Raw genomic sequence first — 18,207 nt, 5'->3', positions numbered from 1 at the left:
TATGTCCTCCCCACCCCCAGGCAGAAGCGAATAGATAGATTTGACTCATATCAGTGTATTAGATAAAAATAAAGTAAGAACAGGGGACAGGTGGACTTGGCAATGGACCCACCACTGGACCATCCGTTCTGAGACCTGACACTGAGTAGGTCACCAGAGCTTAGATTCAGGACAGTGTCTTCCAAATGAGCTTCTAGACCTGAGCAGATAAAGGGGAGACCACAAAGGTGCAGGCTTTTTATTTCCATAGTGGACTCAGTCTCTTGTATTCCTGCTGGGCTGACTTCAGCACTCCTGGGTTCTAGAAACCCTTCAACAGCAGGTGGACCACTGCATCCCTGGGCTTAGGGTCCTTCAGACCCATGTCAACCCTAGTGACTCAGGATTTCTGGTGTCTCAAATACTCAGCAAACTCAATGCTTTGGGACTATGCCAGATAGTCTACCTTAAGTATCCGTGCAAGCTTACTGTTGAAGAACTCTTTTTAAAAAGACAAATCCAGTTCTTGGGAAGTAGAATAAATACCTCTTTACCCACTTGAGTGTAGAAATCAATGCATAGCCACAAGGAACAAGAAAAATCAAGGAACCGTGACACATCCAAAAGGATAAAATAAACTTCCAGTAGACAATGAAGAAACGGAACTGTATGACCAGCCCAAGAAATAAATTAAATTACTTTTTAGAGGCACTTCAGTAAACTTCAAGAAAATACAGAAATGCTCAAATTATATGTGTAAAGAATTAAGTGACTGATATAGGAAACCTAACAAAGGGATTGACATATAATATACACCTCATAGAGCTCTGAAAAAAGTGAATGAACCCTTTCTGCCTCTTCTGCTGCCATGGTGCCCATGAAAAATCCTGTGGCGAAGGGAGGCACAAAAAAAGCAGGTTTTGAAGTTCACCCTTGACTGCACCCACCCTGTAGAAAATGGAATCATGGACACTGCCAATTTTGAGCAGTTCCTCCAGGAGGGAATCAAGGTGAACAGGAAAGCTGGGAATCTTGGTGGAGGTGTTGTGACCATTGAACGGAGCAAGAGCAAGATCACTGTCACTTCTGAGGTGCCTTCCTCCAAAAGGTATTTGAAATATCTCACCAAGAAATACCTGAAGAAGAACAATCTTCGAGACTGGTTGTGCATTGTTGCCAACAGCAAAGAGAGCTAGCTACAAGATGCGCTGCTTCCAGATTAACCAGGACGAAGAGGAGGAGGAGGATGAGGATTAAGACACATTGGTCTGCAATGTTTTGTATTAATTCATAAATAAAATTTAGGAACAAAAAAGTGAATGCAATGAATAATGCAATAGAAAGTTCCTCAACAGACTTGATCGAGCTAAGAAAGCTTTGAACTTGATGGGACAGAAGAGAAAAACGAATGACAAGGCATGAAGAAGGCTTCTACAACTTCCAGGGCAGCGTCAAGAAAGCAAATGTTTGAATTTGAGCACAGCATGGAATTGGCTTGGTGCTGTAAACCCAGTCAAAAGCCTATGATCTTGAAGTCACAAGCTCAGTAAGGGAACCTCCTAGAGCTGTTTTGTTAAACAATGTTGATCAAGCTGTCTCCTAAGTGTTTATTTCTATACCCATCATTTAGTGCTACCCTTAACACTGCCCAGATATGTGTCTGTCTCAAGTGGTTACAGTTAATGGGTGAGACCCACAACTGGTTATACTGTTACAAGTAAGTGTCTGTGCTCAGCCTTAAATGGGGCATCTATACTCATTCCCCATCTCCAAGTATCAAGGAACATCTCAGAAGAGGGACACAAAGAATGAAAGAGCTGGAGCTGAGGAGGAGGGCTGTGGAATTCTGTCTTGTGTTGCACTCATATTGGAATTCACTGGACTCATATGGAGTTCACTGCGGCCATGATTACCTGCACAGATACAAGTCAACAAGGTCAGCAGCTGTTCCAACAGGCTGCACAGATTGGACTCCGCTGGCTATTAACAACACGAGGAAAGGACAGGAACAGGGAGGGGAACACATTAGTGGTTCCTAGGGGGATGCATACAATCAAGAAGCACTGTTTACATGTATGAAATTGTCAAACAGCAAAAAATATTCTATAAAAAATGGCAAGTGTGTGACTCATGAGCTCAAGCAAGATAAGAGAATGGTAAAGAGACAGAATGCTTATCTAAAGAAGTAACGCTGCTTCTGTTCCAAATGGCTATTTTTAAGTGTATTGAACTCCACCAAATTGTACAGTCTTTGTGTCTGGTTAATTTCAGTGTGTGATCGTTTTTAAATTTATAATTTTTTTCTTTTTATTTATTCTTCGTGGCTTTCACATCATGCAGCTTGATCCCATTCATCTCCTCCCCTTCCCTTTATGTCCACCCTCTGCCCTTGCAACCTATCCCTGCACAATAAAATAAAATTTAAGAGAAAAGGAACAGAGAAAAAGAAAAATCTCATCGTGGAAGCTGTAGTTTGACACAGAGAGTCACACAGTATACCCTTTAGTCCATATATCTTTACTTGTCAATGCTGGTTGCAAAGAGTTGTGTTCATTGCAAAGAGTCATTGGTCTGGTTTCAGGCCTCTGGCTTCTACTGCACTATCACTACTGGGCCCTCATTGGGACTTCTCATGGATATCCTGTTGTCCCATGTCATGGAGATCCTGTAGCTTTGGATCTGCAGGACCGGCCCCTTCATGTGCTCCAGCAGATCATAGATGGGGTGGGAGTTGGGGTGGGCTACCTCACAGCTCTGGTTCTGGGCCTCGTGGTTGCAGGGTTGGTCAGACCACCAGCTCACTCTCCAGCACTGCCCAGCTAGTTCACCCTATGCAGCAAGGAGCAAGGGGCATGGCCCATTCTCCTGCTTTCTTACCCTCAGGGACAGCTCACACACACCTATACCATGAGGGCCGGCTCTGCTATGTTGTTCAGGAGAGGTACAGGGGCGACTCTCCTGAGTGCTGCCGCTGGTGATGGGCAGAGACAGCTCTCTCATTCTCCTGACCTCAAGACCATTTCTCCCATCTATCACAGGCAGGGATGGGTGGCAGGGGTGGGGGGCATCTCTCCTTCACCCATGCCACCGTATGGCAGACGAGGTGCAGGGCCAGATCTCTCATGCTCACATTCTTAGGACTGGCTCACTTGCACCCTCCACCAACAGGGTCAGCTCTACTGTGTTGCCCAGGCGAGGTGCAGGGCCAGCTCTCCCACCTGGAACAGGAGTAGAGGGCAGCTTTCCTTTACGCACACAATCACACGGCAGACAAGGGGGGCAGGACCAGCTCTCCCACTCTCATGCCCTCGGGGCGAGTTTGCTTGCGCCACTGTGAACAAGTCAGCTCTATTTCTTGTACTGCCCAGCAGAGGTGTAGGGCACTCTTCTGAGTGCTGCAGCCTGTGAGGGGGCAGAACCAGCTCTCCCTAGTGTTACAGCCAGTGAGGGGCGGGGCCACTCTGTGCAGCCCTATCCTCTTGGCCTTAGGCAGTGACAGGAGCCATGGCACCAACACAGACCGTGGCTGTGACAGGTCCATGGACACAGACATGGGCCTTGGGAGCAACCCAGGCCTGGACATCACCATGACCCCAGGGGGCAAGCAAGGCACCCACTTCAGTCTGCTTTAGATATGCCTCTCTCCTTGGCCTCCTTGGTGGGTAGGTGTGTGGGTCCCCTTTTCCCATTCAGTCTTATTGGCTCTGGGTAGGATTGTGTTTGTGGTTTTATAAAAAATTAAAGTCCAAAATAATTTTTTTCCACTGTAACATTTTTTCTTTAATTACTACTCATATTTATATTTCCATCCCCCCATTCCCTTGCCCTCCCATCCTCCCATGTTTCCTCCCAACTTACCCCCCCCAACTCCTCCCCAGGGATAGTGAGGGACCTTCAAAGTCAGTCATATCATTTGGGGGAGGGTCTAGGCCCTCCTTGCTATGTCTGGGCTGCAATAGTATCCCTCCATAGGGAATGGGCTCCCAAAGTCCATTTGTGCTCTAGGGATAAAGGCTGGCTCCACTGTTAGAGGTCCCATAGACTGTCTTGGCCTCCTAGCTGGCACCAACATTCAGAGAGCCTGGTTCAGTCCAATGCTGTTTCCTCAACTTTATGACTAGAGTCTCCATGCTATCAGTAGGTCAGGTCCACTGTTTTTGCGGGTTTCTCCAGCCCTGTCTTGGCTCCTTTGCTCATCCCTCCTCCCTCTCCACAACTGGATTCCAGTAGTATGGTTCAGTGCTTAGCTGTGGGTGCCTGTTTCTGCTTCGAATAGCTACTGGATGAAGGCTCTAGGAATGGTAACCAAGGTAGACATCAGTCTCATTATAGGGGAAGGGCATCAATGGCATCCTCTCCACCACTGCCTGGCTTCTTAGTTGGGCTCATCCATGTGAATCCCCTAACATTTCCCCTGTGCCACACTTCTCTCCAAACCTGTACTGTCTCCCTCTATCAAGGCATCTCCTTTCTTGCCCTCCTCTATTCCTCCCCTGTCTCAGTTCTCTTGTTCTCCTCCCCTTCTTCCCTTCCCACCTCCTTCCTCTCCCCCACCACCTTGGGCTCCCACTTTGGTCAGGGGGTTCTTGTCCCCATCCCCTTCTTTGAGGGACTATGCAATCTTCTCTTGGGAGTCCTCCTTGTTTCCCAGCATCTCTGTCAGTGTGGATTGTATACAGGTCATCCTTTGCTCCATATCTAAAAATAAAAAATGAGTGAGTACATACCATGTTTATCTTTTTGTGATTGGGTTACCTCACTCAGAATGTTTTTTTTTTTCTAGTTCTATCCATTTGCCTTCGAATTTAAAGATTCATTGTTTTTTTCCACTGAGTAGTGCCCCATTGTGTAAATGTACCACATTTTTTCTCTACTCATTCTTCAGTTGAGGGGCATCTAGATTGCTTCCAGGTTCTGGCTAAATGGGACCTCCTGAAACTGAGAAGCTTCTGAAAGGCAAAGGACATAGTCAGCAAGACAAAACGCCAGCCCACAGAATGGGAAAAAATATTCACCAACCCCACATCTGACAGAGGGCTGATGACCAAAATATACAATGAACTCAAGAAGCTAGCCACCAAAACACCAAACAATGAAATTAAAAGTTGGAGTGCAGAACTAAATAGAGAATTCTCAACAGAGGAATCCAAAATGGCTGAAAGACACTTGAGAAATTGTTCAATATCCTTAGCCATCAGGGAAATGCAACTCAAAGTGACTCTGAGATACCATCTTACTCCTGTCAGAATGGCTAAAATCAATAACACCAATGACAGTCTATGCTGGAGATGATGTGGAGAAAGAGGAACACTCCTCCATTGCTGGTGGAAGTGCAAACTTGTACAACTACTTTGGAAATCAGTATGGCAGTTTCTCAGAAAAATGGGAATCTGTTTACCTCAAGATCCAGCAATTCCTTTCTTGGGCATATACCCGAAGAATGCACACTCATACAATAAGGACATGTGTCCAACTATGTTCATAGCAGCATTATTTGTAATAGCTGAAATAGATTTTTAATTAAAAAATTTAAAAAGAGAAATAGTAGAAGAAAAGTTCAAACCAAGAGAAAAATAAACACGAAGGCACGGAAAGTTTAAAAGTCTCCAGTTAGAGTTAATATGAGAAAAATTATTCTAAGTTATAATCAAACTGTCTAAAGTCAATAGGGAGCAGAGGCTCCTGAAGTCAGAAAGAGAAAAGAAGTGAGTGTCATATAGGGGCCTGCAATATGTTTAAAGCAGATTTCTCAACAGGAACCTTAGAAGCCAGGTGAGAGGGGAGGAATGAAGTCCAAGTTTTAAAGAAAAAAAAGTGGCCCCCAAATACTGTGCCCTTCAGACATGGATAGATGAAGTATTTCCTAGGCCAACAAAAGGTTAGAGAGCTCACCACCACCAGAGAGTTCTTACCTCAGAGGCTTCTCTTCAGGCTGACATAAAGGATGCTAATTAGCAACATAAGAAGATCTGGAAATCTAAGCTCTAATACTTTTTTGGTGGTGTATAAATAGCCAATCTTTGATATGAAGGTGACAAGAAAATAAACTAGTAAACAATAGGTACACCAATTTAGCATGTGTCTTAGTTACTTTTCTGTTGTTGTAAAGAGACACCATGGCTAAGGCAACTAATAAAAGAAAGCACCTGGTTGTGGGCTTGCCTGCAGTTTCAGAGGGTGAAGAATCTATGATCATCATGCAGGCAGCATGGAAGTGGCTGGGAAGGCATGGTGCTGGAGAAGTAGCTAAGAGCTTACATTACATTATACCACAAGCACTAGGGACAGAGAGAGAGAGAGAGAGAGAGAGAGAGAGAGAGAGAGAGAGAGAGAGAGAGAGAGAGAGAGAGACTGCGGACAAAGTATTCAAAAATATGAGTCTATGGGGACCATTCTCATCCAAACCACCACAGTAAAGGATATGCAACATAAAAAGATATAAATAATGAGTTTGAAAATGGAAATGATACAGTGGTGGAGTGGAATAAAATATAACAGGTTTGGGGGGTTTATTGTTTTTTTCTGTGAGCAAATAAAGTTGTTATTAGCTCACCACTCTACCTCACACTATCCCAGTGAGGGGTGGGGCAGGAAACTTCATTGGGTAGGACTAAGCTTTCTCTATGGTGTTTGGCTAAAATAGAGCAGTTACTGCTGTCCCTTTCCTGCGCCTTTGAGAAAGCAGGCTTTTGTTTAAGCTTTTATTTTTTTCTGTCCATGCTTGTTGGTGTTCCAGGGGATCCTGGCTTTTGTAGCTCTAAGTCTGACCTATATATGAAAAATAAAATGAGTAAGCTACAGTGAATGTCCAGAGAGCACACCACTTTGGCTGTCCTTTGGTCCCAAGGTCCTCCTCTGTGGTATTGTCACCATTCTACTTTTGAAGCCTGTTTACGTGCATCTTGTTATGTAACATTGTGAGTCTTAAATTGTACTTCCTGGAGAAATAGAGAAAAGGATATCTACCCCACTTTCCCAAGAGAGCCTGCTTAAATTTTAATATGGAAGAAAAGCAAGAAAAGAAATTACTTCAATATACATATGAACTCAACTTGGTAAAATAACTTCGTGCAAGCACACACACACACACACACACACACACACATACAAGGTTGTGGACACACAAGTAAAACATAGACAAACACACACAGAGACATAGAAAAGGTATCTATTGAAATCTGAATTCTTTATCTTTGGTTAACAAACTAGCTAATGAGTTATTTGCATGAACTAATGAAAGAGTAATATCTCATTTTGAAAGATCATTTTCATAGCATCTTAAACAGGTAATTTTATGGTCTATGTTGCCCACCTTACACACTATTGTACAGGAAAATGTCATAAATGTTAAAGTGTTAAAGATGTTCAAATAAAAATCTTTGAAAAAAAATTGAGACTTATTTTCCTGGCAGCAGAAACCACAGGCAGATACAGGCTTATTATGAGTTTCTTTAAGCCAGGTATGGTGGTTCACATTCATAACACTAGCACTAGGAGGCTGCAGCAGCAGGATTGCCATGAGTCTGAGGACATTCTGGGCCACACAGTAAATTCCAGGCCAGCCAGAACTATGAAGTATGACCCTGGGCATTCATTCTAGAGTGTCAGGCAGTTCTGTTGGATCTGCCCACCTTTCTCTTATCCATGATTCAGAAAGATGTGACTTTTTCTTCTTCTGTGCTTCTGTATTTTTATTGGCTGCTGGCTAGAGCAGACATATGCTTTTTCTGGTACTTTGGTCATCTTTATGTATTCTCTCAGGCTCCTCTCTAAGCCACATGGCTGCTTGGCTGCCTTACAGTTGATGTCTACACTGGCTTAACTGGAGCAGCAAGGGCCTTTTGTAATTTTCTTCTTTACCTTCCTCCTCTAAGCAGCTACTTATCTTTATAGCATGCCTGGTGGGATCACTTGTTAAAACTCCAACAGAATACTCCTGAGATTAAACAAATGTGAGACCCTGTCTCAAAAAAAATAATCCCCTTTCCATTTTTCATTCATGATTTACCTTTATTTCTAAATATAATATTGGATGATAGTAAGGCACCTATATTTAAAAATTATCATATGGGCAGTGAAATAGTCCTTCCCACTGCCTTCAGGGTCAGAAAACAAGCACCTCACTTTTGCCACCTAGAAGCTCATTGAGTGTTGAAAGTCTGCCTTTAGGTGCTAGTCCTGAGTGGAAAGCTCATCTCTTGGTTTCTATGTTTGTCTCACTCCAAATAAGACCTTCACCTTGACTCCCTTCAGTTTCCCCTTCTGCAAACTGAGGGAGAAGGGTATTCATGTGTGGAGAGACCAACTGGTTAAAGATTAGCTTTTATGTTAAGCAAAACTTCCCGGCTATAGAATCTCAAATTCTTGTCAACCTTCAAGCATCCAAAATCCTTTTCTGTTATGAGTCCCAGAATCCATGCTGCCCCCAAAGTATGACTTGCATCAAAACGTTGTTCATACACTCAAAAAAATCACTTTTACTTTTATGATGGAAATCAACATACAGGAGTACTCATGTGCTCTTCTGGAATGCTGGCCCTGGCTAGGACAATTTGTCTGCCCTTTTGGATAATGTATCAGAATTCTCAAGACCTGTTTTAGAAACCCAGGCTTCAAATACTACAAGGAAGTTGAGGTGTTCTGTGCCTCTTCTTCCTCCTCCTTTCCTCGCTGAATTTACTTCCATTGTCATCTAATGTAAAAAAAAAATACTTAACCTTGTAAGGAATCATTCTACACTTGCCAGAACTGAACTGTGAAAAATCTTGACTGTTTTAGCAACTTAATTCCTAAAATATGTACACCTTTCCTTCAGCATTTGGTTACTGACCAAAGCCTCAATTTTCCAACTGCATTAACATGTCCCAGGAGGTCATTTTTACTCTGAGCTGTGTCACGGGGTTCTCAGATTGCACTGTTTCCAGCTCTAACCTGGCCAGTGGAGGGTCTTGGTTACCTGTTGCTTATGTGCAGATATAGCGTATGCTTCTCTGTTTCCTGGTGAGAAAAAAATACGTTGCAGATTTCAAGCTGTAGTTTTGATGCTGTGCGGTCCAAGTTGCCATATGTAAAACTACAGCCTGGGGAAGTTGAGAGGAAGTGTCTCAGTGTCTGCTGTCACTGAGTCAGCTGGAAGACAACCCACTTATATGTGCACCACTCTGCTTTCTACACCTTAGCCTTCTACTAAGAAATGGCCCATGCAAATTGTGAGCCAGCATCCTGAAAGCACAGTGCAATGGGCATCAGTGATATTTTATTCATGGTAGTAGGCCTATCATGATAGTAGTAGAGCTACTATCATGAACAAAATGATGAATGAGAGATGAAGAAATGTATAAATTCTGCCTTTCAGTCTCAGCTTCCACTGTGGGGTTACTGAAGGGACCTCACATCAAAGCAAAAGGATGCTTATTAAAAGTGCCACCACTGGAGCTAGTGGATGGTATTCCCTGGAGCTCTCTCTCCTCTGCAACTAAGTCTGAACAATCACCTCAGCCAAGAGGCCAGGGTGAAGTGGCCCATTTCTTCCTCTAATTTACAACCTTATTCTTAAGTCATGGGAGACAAATGTTCTGCATACTTGTGAAAGGAATAAATGAAGAGAGGAAGCAAGATGTTTGGGATAATTCCTAGCATCTTATTCTTCAAAATGTGGCTATTATGTCAGCAATATTATAATTGTCCATGGTTTTGTAGAAAATGAGTGTCTAGGGTCTTATGACAGAGTTATTGAGTGAGCATATGATTGTGTGTGTGTGTGTGTGTGTGTGTGTGTGTGTGTGTGTGTGTGTGTGTATGTGTGTGTGCGTGTTTCTGGGGTTTAAACTGAGGTTCTCATATGTGCTAAGCAAACATTCTATCATCAAGTTCTACCCTTAGTCCTAAAACTGCTTTCTTTCCTGCAATATTTTAGTATAGTAGTATGCATTGTACCTTTGAGATGACCCTCTACTATGTAGCACTGCATAAACTTTTCAAGTTGCAGAATTTTGTTTTGAAGGAACATTTATTAATAGTGGATGTTTCAAGAAACTCAGCATTGGAAGTATCGATCTCAGGAGAATCATGGTTCCATCTGGCACAGGTGGAAAAAGTCCCCCATTCTGGAATCCATATGAGGTGGAATCTGTGTAAGCATTTGAATTTTGGGTTTGAAGATATTCCAAGACTTTGAGACACCAGTAGTGAAGTTATATGTTATATAAGAATTAGAAGTTAGCACATAAAACAAAAATTGAACTTTGGTAAGAAACTTTTTTAAAAAAGAAGAATCCTTTTCGATGTTACTACATTTCAGACTTCTCTGCTATGATGGTTAATCTTCACTGTCAACTTGACTGAATTTAAATCACCCTGGAAACCAATCTATGGGTGTGAGGATGTTTCCAGGAAAATTTAACTGAAGATCAATGACCTGTTCTGTGTGTGAGCAGTGTGAGTGTGAGCAACATCTTTCTGAGAGTGCTGGGATCATGGACTGACTAAAACATGAGCCTCATGCATAGACAAAGAACTATAAGCAACCAAGGAATGATGAGAGCAAGAGAAATACTCTTCTCCAGGGTTGAGTCTCCTAATTGATTATCTGGTGCCAAGTGGTCAGCATCTAAACACAAAAACATACACACAATATATATATATATATATGATTTAAGAGCTGACCATTTGGTACTGGATAACCAATTAGGAGTGTGTGTGTGTGTGTGTGTGTGTGTGTGTGTGTGTGTGTGTGTGTGTGTGTGTAAAACACTAAATGGACTGAGCAGATTGTGTTTATATATTTAGGCATATACATATATATAACAATATTTTAAAAGCCATGATTTCTAGAAGGAACAAGGGAGTACATGGAAAAGGATAAAGAGAGGAAAGAGAATGGGGCAATAATGCAATTATATTTTAACTTAAAAAAGAATAAAAAAAATACATCTTGAAACAGAAGTGAATTGAGCACCAGCATCTACCTCTCTCTGTCTCCTGACTGGGGAAGCATTCCTGGTGTATGACTTCCTGGACATGATGGGCTATATCTCTTCTCAAACAATGGGCTGAAACAAACTTTTCAAGTTTCCTTTCTCAGATATTTTCTAGCAGCAATGGGAAAAGTACCTAACACATCTGCCGTTGTATAAGAAGTTCGGTGGGGTTTGTGTTACCTTTGTCACTAACACTTGCTATTGATTCTTTTGATAAGTTGACCAGAACAGTATTTGGACACAACCCATTTTGATGAGCGTATTACTTTAAACACAATTGTGCTGGGGGTGATTACATACTAACACTTTTAGATATGGTAGGAACTGACTGATTGTGTGGATAGCAACATATCTTCTATCCTGAGCTCTGGTGAGTAAATGCATGGAATGGAATGGGCCATGGGATTACCCATATGACCCCTTTTGGAACCCTGTGGTGGCTTGAATTAGAATGTCTTCCATAGGCTTATGTGGAACTGTTTGGGGAGAATTAGGAGGGGTGGCCTTGTAAGGAGATATGTCACCATGGGTGGCTTTGCTGTTTCAAAAGCCCATCTCTCTCTCTCTCTCTCTCTCTCTCTCTCTCTCTCTTTCTCTCTCTCTCTATCAGGAACATGTCTGTCTGCTTCTCACCATGATGATCATGGCCTAACTCTCTAAAACTATAAGCAAACTATAAATGCTTTCTTTAATGTATGAGTTGCCTTGGTCATGGTGTCTCTTCCCAGCGGTAGAACAGCAACTAAGAAATAACCTATGTTGTTGCATTTACATATATTATTGCATATGCTAAATATCTCTTTGTTGTATATACAGTTTCAGAAAGGGACTTTAAAAATGCTTTATTTCAATATTTTTTAATTGTGTGTATGTGTGTGTGTGTGTGTTTGTGCACATGTGTGCATGTGTGAATGTGTGTGTGATTACAGGTACCTGTAGAAGACAGGTGTTAGGATTCTCTGGAGCTGGAATTACAGGTAGATATAAACTGCCCAACATGAATGCTGGGAACTGAACTCAGGTCCTCTGAAAAAGCAATACATACCCTCAACCTCTGAGACATTTGTCTCTTCAGTCCCTCAGAGAGATTTTTGTCAGGCAAAGAGCAGAAATCTATTTGAAGGACCCATCAGCAGGCCTTTGGTAGATTTAATGCAGCCCAGAATCTCATTCTTAAAGTGATAACTATTTCAGTTTAACAATGGTGATATTTTCCCAGTTAGTCATTTGATGAGCATGAACCAGGGTGTCAGTTCTCATTGAGAACACAACTATTGTATACACTAGAATAATGTTCCCTGCAGATCATGGTAACATTCCTGTAGGCAACTTGGAAAGTTGGCTTATATTCTAAGGGAAATTCTAAAATATTCACCATGAAATCAAACTAGATTAAGGACATTAGCTAAAAGGGTCTGGTGGGCTATGAATTCATTTACAACTCTCCCGTTGGCCTGTGTTCTGTGTGAGGTCTTTAAGTTTAGCAGTAGGAATTGAAGGGGCTGGATGATGCACAAAATTACTTCCATGAATTTTCCTTCCTGTCATATGCTCACAGTAACTGAACTCATGTGAGCTTCTAGGGGAAGTGCAACAGACTTCAGTTCCCTGAACAACAAGCTTCCGCACCTAGCAGGAAGAGCTTTGGCACCTAGAAGGAAAAGCTTCAGCACTCAGCAGGAAAAGCTTCAGCACCCAGCAGGAAAAGCTTCAGCACCTTGCAGGAAGAGCTTCAGCACCTAGAAGGAAGAGCTTTGGCATCTAGAAGGAAGAGCTTCAGCACCTAGAAGGAAGAGCTTTGGCACCTAGAAGGAAGGGCTTTGGCACCTAGCAGGAAGTGCTTCAGTACCTAGCCAAAGTGGTTCATTCTCTTGCTGTGCTTCAGTACCGAGCCTAACAGGCTTCAGCACTTCATTCTGTTGCTGTTTTTTTCCTTTGTGTTTCCTTGGCCTATGCCGACCTTCCCAACTCCTTTGACCAAGTCTGTGGTCCAAGTAGGAAAAAAAATCACTTCGGAGTGAGAAAAAAATCAAAGCATCACTACTCCACTACTCCTTTGCATAAAGGTATTGGGTTATATTTTCCTTTAAAGGGTCTCATTAGACAGGTAGATGGTCAAGCAGTTCAACAATCTCAACAGCACGGCTCTCCTCCTGGCTCTTCCTTAAGATACACCCAAAACCCCAAGACAATAATTATCACAGAATCCTTCTTCTCCTACCTCGGAAACATGGCAGATGGACCATATGACACTTCATTTGTGTTCCTAGTTATATTAATTGTGAGTTGGCAATATTTTTCTTTTACATAAAGGACTATAAAGAAAATATATGCTGGGTTGTGGTACAGGGTGTCTGTCAATTCTGCCTCTAAAGGAAGGAACACTTGAGTGGGTAGGTATGGATGAGCTTGATGTACTGACATGCCATAGTTACCCAAACTTGAGTTTCATATAATCTCTATGTAATTGAAGGTTTTAGCCACATAAATGTGAAATTTAAAGGGGGACTACTAGGGATATAGAAAGGAAAGTGGGGTGTGGAGGGAGCTAAAAAGAGTAGGGATCAGGTGGAGTGTGACCAAAGCACACAGAGTGTGTGCAAGCATGGAGATTTCAACCGAACCCCTTGCAAATTATTCACAAGTGCTTATGAAGTGTAGATACAAAACCATTCTAAGCTCATGAGCTGTATAGAAACAGGTAACAGGCTACCTGATCCCTGCTCTCCATCTCTATCACTTTTTCCCTCTTGCTTCTGATCTGGCGATAGGAAATAATAGGACAGACTGCTCATTTCATGTGTAGAACTTGGGTAGAGGTTGGGACATTTAAACAACTATGCTCATGGGTGTTATACGATGTATGGTTCAATTCCTAGTTTAGTTTCATATTGCAGAACCTCTCTGAGCACTGGTTTCTTTATCTATAATTCACGATCCTTATTGGACATAATGTATTCAAAATGTTCAGCATCATGCCTGCCACGGAGTATGGATGCCACAGGCAGCAGATGCATCACATAGCTATTACTGGAGGAACCATACTTTCCACTTCCTAATGTCCATCCCCTGTCTTCCCGTCAGGTCAGTCATCTCTCTGAGACTCAGTTTTTCACTGAAGGGTTTTGGCTTGTAGGGTAAAAGGGCCAGCCAAAGAAACCTACTCTGGCTCTGAACCCAGAGTCAGTGAAAGAAACACACCCAGGCAGGATCTGAAACCTCAGCCAGTGAAAGAAACACTTTATCCCTGAACCCAGACTCTAAGAAACATCCTGACTCTGAAACCAAAGTGTCAAAGAAACGTACTTTGTTCCTAGAATCAGAACCAGTGAAAGATATACATCCTGGTCCTATAATTAGAACCAAAAGCCTAAAAAGGACCAGTGAGAGAACCACAGTTTGGCCCTGAAATCAGAGCCACTTCTGCCTCTGGCCCACTAAACCAATCGATTCCTGAGCAGGAAAACTAACCAATCCCTGAGCAGAAAAACTAACCAATCCCTGAAGCCCTATATGGCCAATCTCACATCTAAAAATAGCTGAGCTTGTAATATATTAGGAACAGTCACTATTTTATGAAAGTATTGGCTACAAGAATTAACCTTGGAATTCTGAAAGTTTTTATTCTGGCAAATTGTGTTTACCTCAGGGGACATCAGCTCATTGCCTGATTTCTTTCTGAGTTTGCTGACAGTGTGAAACTGACTTCTTTTAAATTGACAGAGGACGGGCATTGCTTTGTGAAGAACAGCCTGGCGCTCACTGAGTCCCTTCCCACCTCAACAACGACAAGGCAAGGCTTACAAACTTATTAGAGCCCAGGTGAGAAAAGACCCAGGGAATGGAAGCATTTCCACACATAGAGGGCCATCTCCCCCAGCGAAGCGAACTGTGCCATCCAATTATTTCCAATTACAATTGCATTTCTTTCTTTAATGTTTTCTATGCTGATATCTAAGCTGTTAATGAAGCAGCCCCTGCTTTATGATCCCCATTGTTGCAACTTGCTGCGCTTAATTGCTTTGTCTCCATAACAGACAGATATTCTGAACAATTAGACAACAATAAGGAAGCGAGATGGGGAAGTAGCTGAGATTCCTTCATTTTAATTAGGCTGATAGTGCACCCTACAGCTCCGAATCAGGGCTAAAGTGCTAGTTTCCATAGCATTCAATAACATCCAACTAGAGCTAATAAATTTATATTTCTAATGCAAAAGAATCCCTCTTCAGTTTCAACCGATCCTTGGCATTTTTCAGAGTGATGATATTTGCTGTGCACACGGCATGGCCTCACCTTCAGATTTCTCCACACTGCACCTGCTGTTCTATCGCACCCCTGTGTTATGCCGAGGGGCAGTGGAGTATCTTCTACTTCCTTTGCACAGATGCAGGGACTTGATCTGACCAGGGCTGGGGTGGGAATGAAGTTAAAGACAAACACATGGCACATAAAAAAGCTGGCATTTGAGTGTGCTGGGCTCTCTGATGGAGAAACCCCAGTATCATGGACTCAAAGTATACTTATTCTATGCAGTTGAATAGAAAGGTAGAGATATTGCATGCAACTGAACAAGGAGATGGGGTTATTACACACCAGTAAACAAGGTGGCAGGGTTATTATATACAGCTGGATCAAGGAAACGTGTTTAGCCAACAATCTGTGTAGGAGCAGTCTCTGAAGGGTTAATTGCTTGGCTTAATTGTTTTGTACGGGAGCAGTCTTTCATAACTTCGACGAATACTGTTAATCTTGCAATATGGTTTTAGATTTTTTTATGCACACACACACCCCCCCACACACACACGGGAGGAGAGAGAGCAAAATTCTTTACAAATAGTCTCATTTCCTTTTTATTTACTGTTACATAAAGATTATTTTTATTCCATCACAAGTTTGAGGGTCACAAAATGTACAATTAAAAGTAAATTAATATCTCCAACTACTTTTGTAATATTAAATATCAAGGTTTTTTTTCATGTTCTTGCTTGTAGTGGATAACCGCTGTGGGCAGTCATGTATCTGTGAATATTTCCTTAGTAGATACTTCTTTGGAAACTTACTCAAGTTTTCTGTCTTGAGACTCAAAATGCTCCCTAGGAAGTTGTGCAAGTCCCATTTTCTCTAGACAGAGATGAGAATTTGGGGTTTATCTTTCCCAAGGAGCGCTGACTAATTTTTCCCTCTCTTGTGAACTTTCTGCTTATTTTGCCCCTTTCTGTTACCTATTAATGCTCTTTTATTTTTAAATAAATTTATTAATTTATTTTACATCCCAGCTGCAGTTTTCTTTTCTCTTCTCCAAGTCCCTCCCCCAATTCCCCAGTCTGTTCCCTCCCCCCAATCCACTCCTCCTCTGTTTCTGTTTAGGAAAGGTCAGGCTTCTCATGAGTATCAACAAAACATGGATTATCAGTTTCAGTAAGACTAAGCACCTCCCCATGTATTAAGACTGGGCAAGGTGACCCTGTATGAGCAGAGTTCCAAGAGCCAGTAAAAGGGTCAGAGACAGTCCCTGTTCCCACTGTTAGTCCCCCAAGAGGACCAAGCTACACAACTGTAACATATATGCAGAGTGCTTAGGTCAGTCTCATGCAGTCCCCCTGGTTGTCCCTCCAGTCTCTGAGAGCCCCAATGAGGCCAGGTTAGTTTATTATGTGAGCCTTCCTGTGGTATTCTTGACTCCTCTGGCTCCTACAATCATTTCTCCCCCTCTTCTGCAGGATTCCCTGAATTCCATCTAATGTTTAGCTGTGGGTCTGCATCTGTTTCCATCAGTTGCTGGATGAAGCCTCTCTGATGACAACTGGACTAGGCACCAACCTGGTCACAGGAGATGGCCAGTTCAGGCTACATATCTGCTATTGCTAGGAGTCTTAGCTGGGGTCTCCCTTGTAGATTCCTGGGAGATCCCCTTGTGCCAGATTTTTACCTGACCTTGAAGTTCCCTTCCCCCTTTCCAGTAGTCTCTTTCAGTACTCTCTCCTTCCACTCACCCCCAACCTGATCACTCATCTCCCCCACCCTCCCTCAGTCTACTCAAGTCTCTTCTATTCCATTTCCTGGAAGATCCTGGCATCTTGCAATGAACCCTCCTCATTATCTAGTCTCTCTGGGTCTGGGGATTGTAGCATGGTTATCCTTTATCTTATAGCTAATATCCACATATGAGTGCATATACCATGCTTGTCTTTCTGAGTATGGGTTATCTCACTCAGGATGATCTTTTCTAGTTCCATCCATTTGCTGGCAAATTTCCTGGTGTCCTTGTTTTTAACAGCTGAGTTATACTCCACTGTGTAAATACGCCACATTTTCTTTATCCATTTCTCAGTTGAGGAACATCTAGGTTGTTTCCAAGTTCTGGCTATTACTAATAAAGTTGCTATGATATAGCAGTGTCAAGCAAGTGTCCTTGTGGTATGATTGTGCATCCTTTGGGTGTATGCCCAAGAGTGGTATAGCTGTGTCTTGTGGTAGATTGATTCCCAGTCTTCTGAGAAACCGCCATACTGATTTCTAAAGTGGCTGTACAAGTCTGTACTCCCACTAGCAATTGAGGAGTGTTCCCCTTGCTCTGTATCTTCTCCACATGAGCCATTGCTTTATATTAATGTTCTTTTCATTGACTCATATTTTATATTTTATGCTAAGGATTTTACATTTTTGTTTGTGGAAATAGCTCTTTCTTCCTTGCAACCATTGCTTTCCTACTTAAAATATACTTTTACGGGGCTGGAGATCCGGCTCAGCAGTTAAGAGTACAAGTTGCTCTTGTAGAAGACCTGGGTTTCCTTCTAAGCACCCTTTTGGTGATTCACAACCATTCTTAACTATAGTTCCAAGGGATTTGATGCCATTAACCCTACAGATACTAGGTACACACAAGGTGCTCATACACACATTCATGCTGCCCTATCACTTTCACTGTGACTTCTCATACTCTCCCATTTATTTTTGGAATAGTCTCTGTTATCCTGACGTATTGTTTCCTGGGATCCACAGAGGCAACACTACCTGGCTATCTTACCCCAGAAGTTTGTGCACATAGAGTTGCTGTATAGAACATATTAGCCTAAAACTGTCTGTGTAGCCAAGGTTGGTTTTGAACTCATGACATTCCAGTCCAAGCCTCTCAAGTCCTTGGTAACAGGTTTATAGCACCACATCTAGATCAAAGCTTGTTCTTTACCAGTAGAATTAAATTAGAAAACATAAACAGAAAGATGTCTAGAAAATTTTCAACTAT

The 18,207-nt window shown here is 42.3% G+C and overlaps 1 pseudogene; it reads left to right on the top strand.

Moving 5' to 3' along the window:
• The first annotated feature begins 847 nt into the window (after positions 1-847).
• LOC100771397 lies at positions 848-1,288 on the top strand (annotated as a pseudogene).
• The last annotated feature ends 16,919 nt before the right edge of the window (positions 1,289-18,207 follow it).

Source organism: Cricetulus griseus, chromosome 7 (assembly GCF_003668045.3).
Source record: "Cricetulus griseus strain 17A/GY chromosome 7, alternate assembly CriGri-PICRH-1.0, whole genome shotgun sequence".
NCBI classification, from domain to species: Eukaryota; Metazoa; Chordata; class Mammalia; order Rodentia; family Cricetidae; genus Cricetulus; species Cricetulus griseus.
The sequence above is the reverse complement of the archived record's forward strand: the minus strand, read 5'-3'. Positions and strand labels throughout refer to the sequence as shown.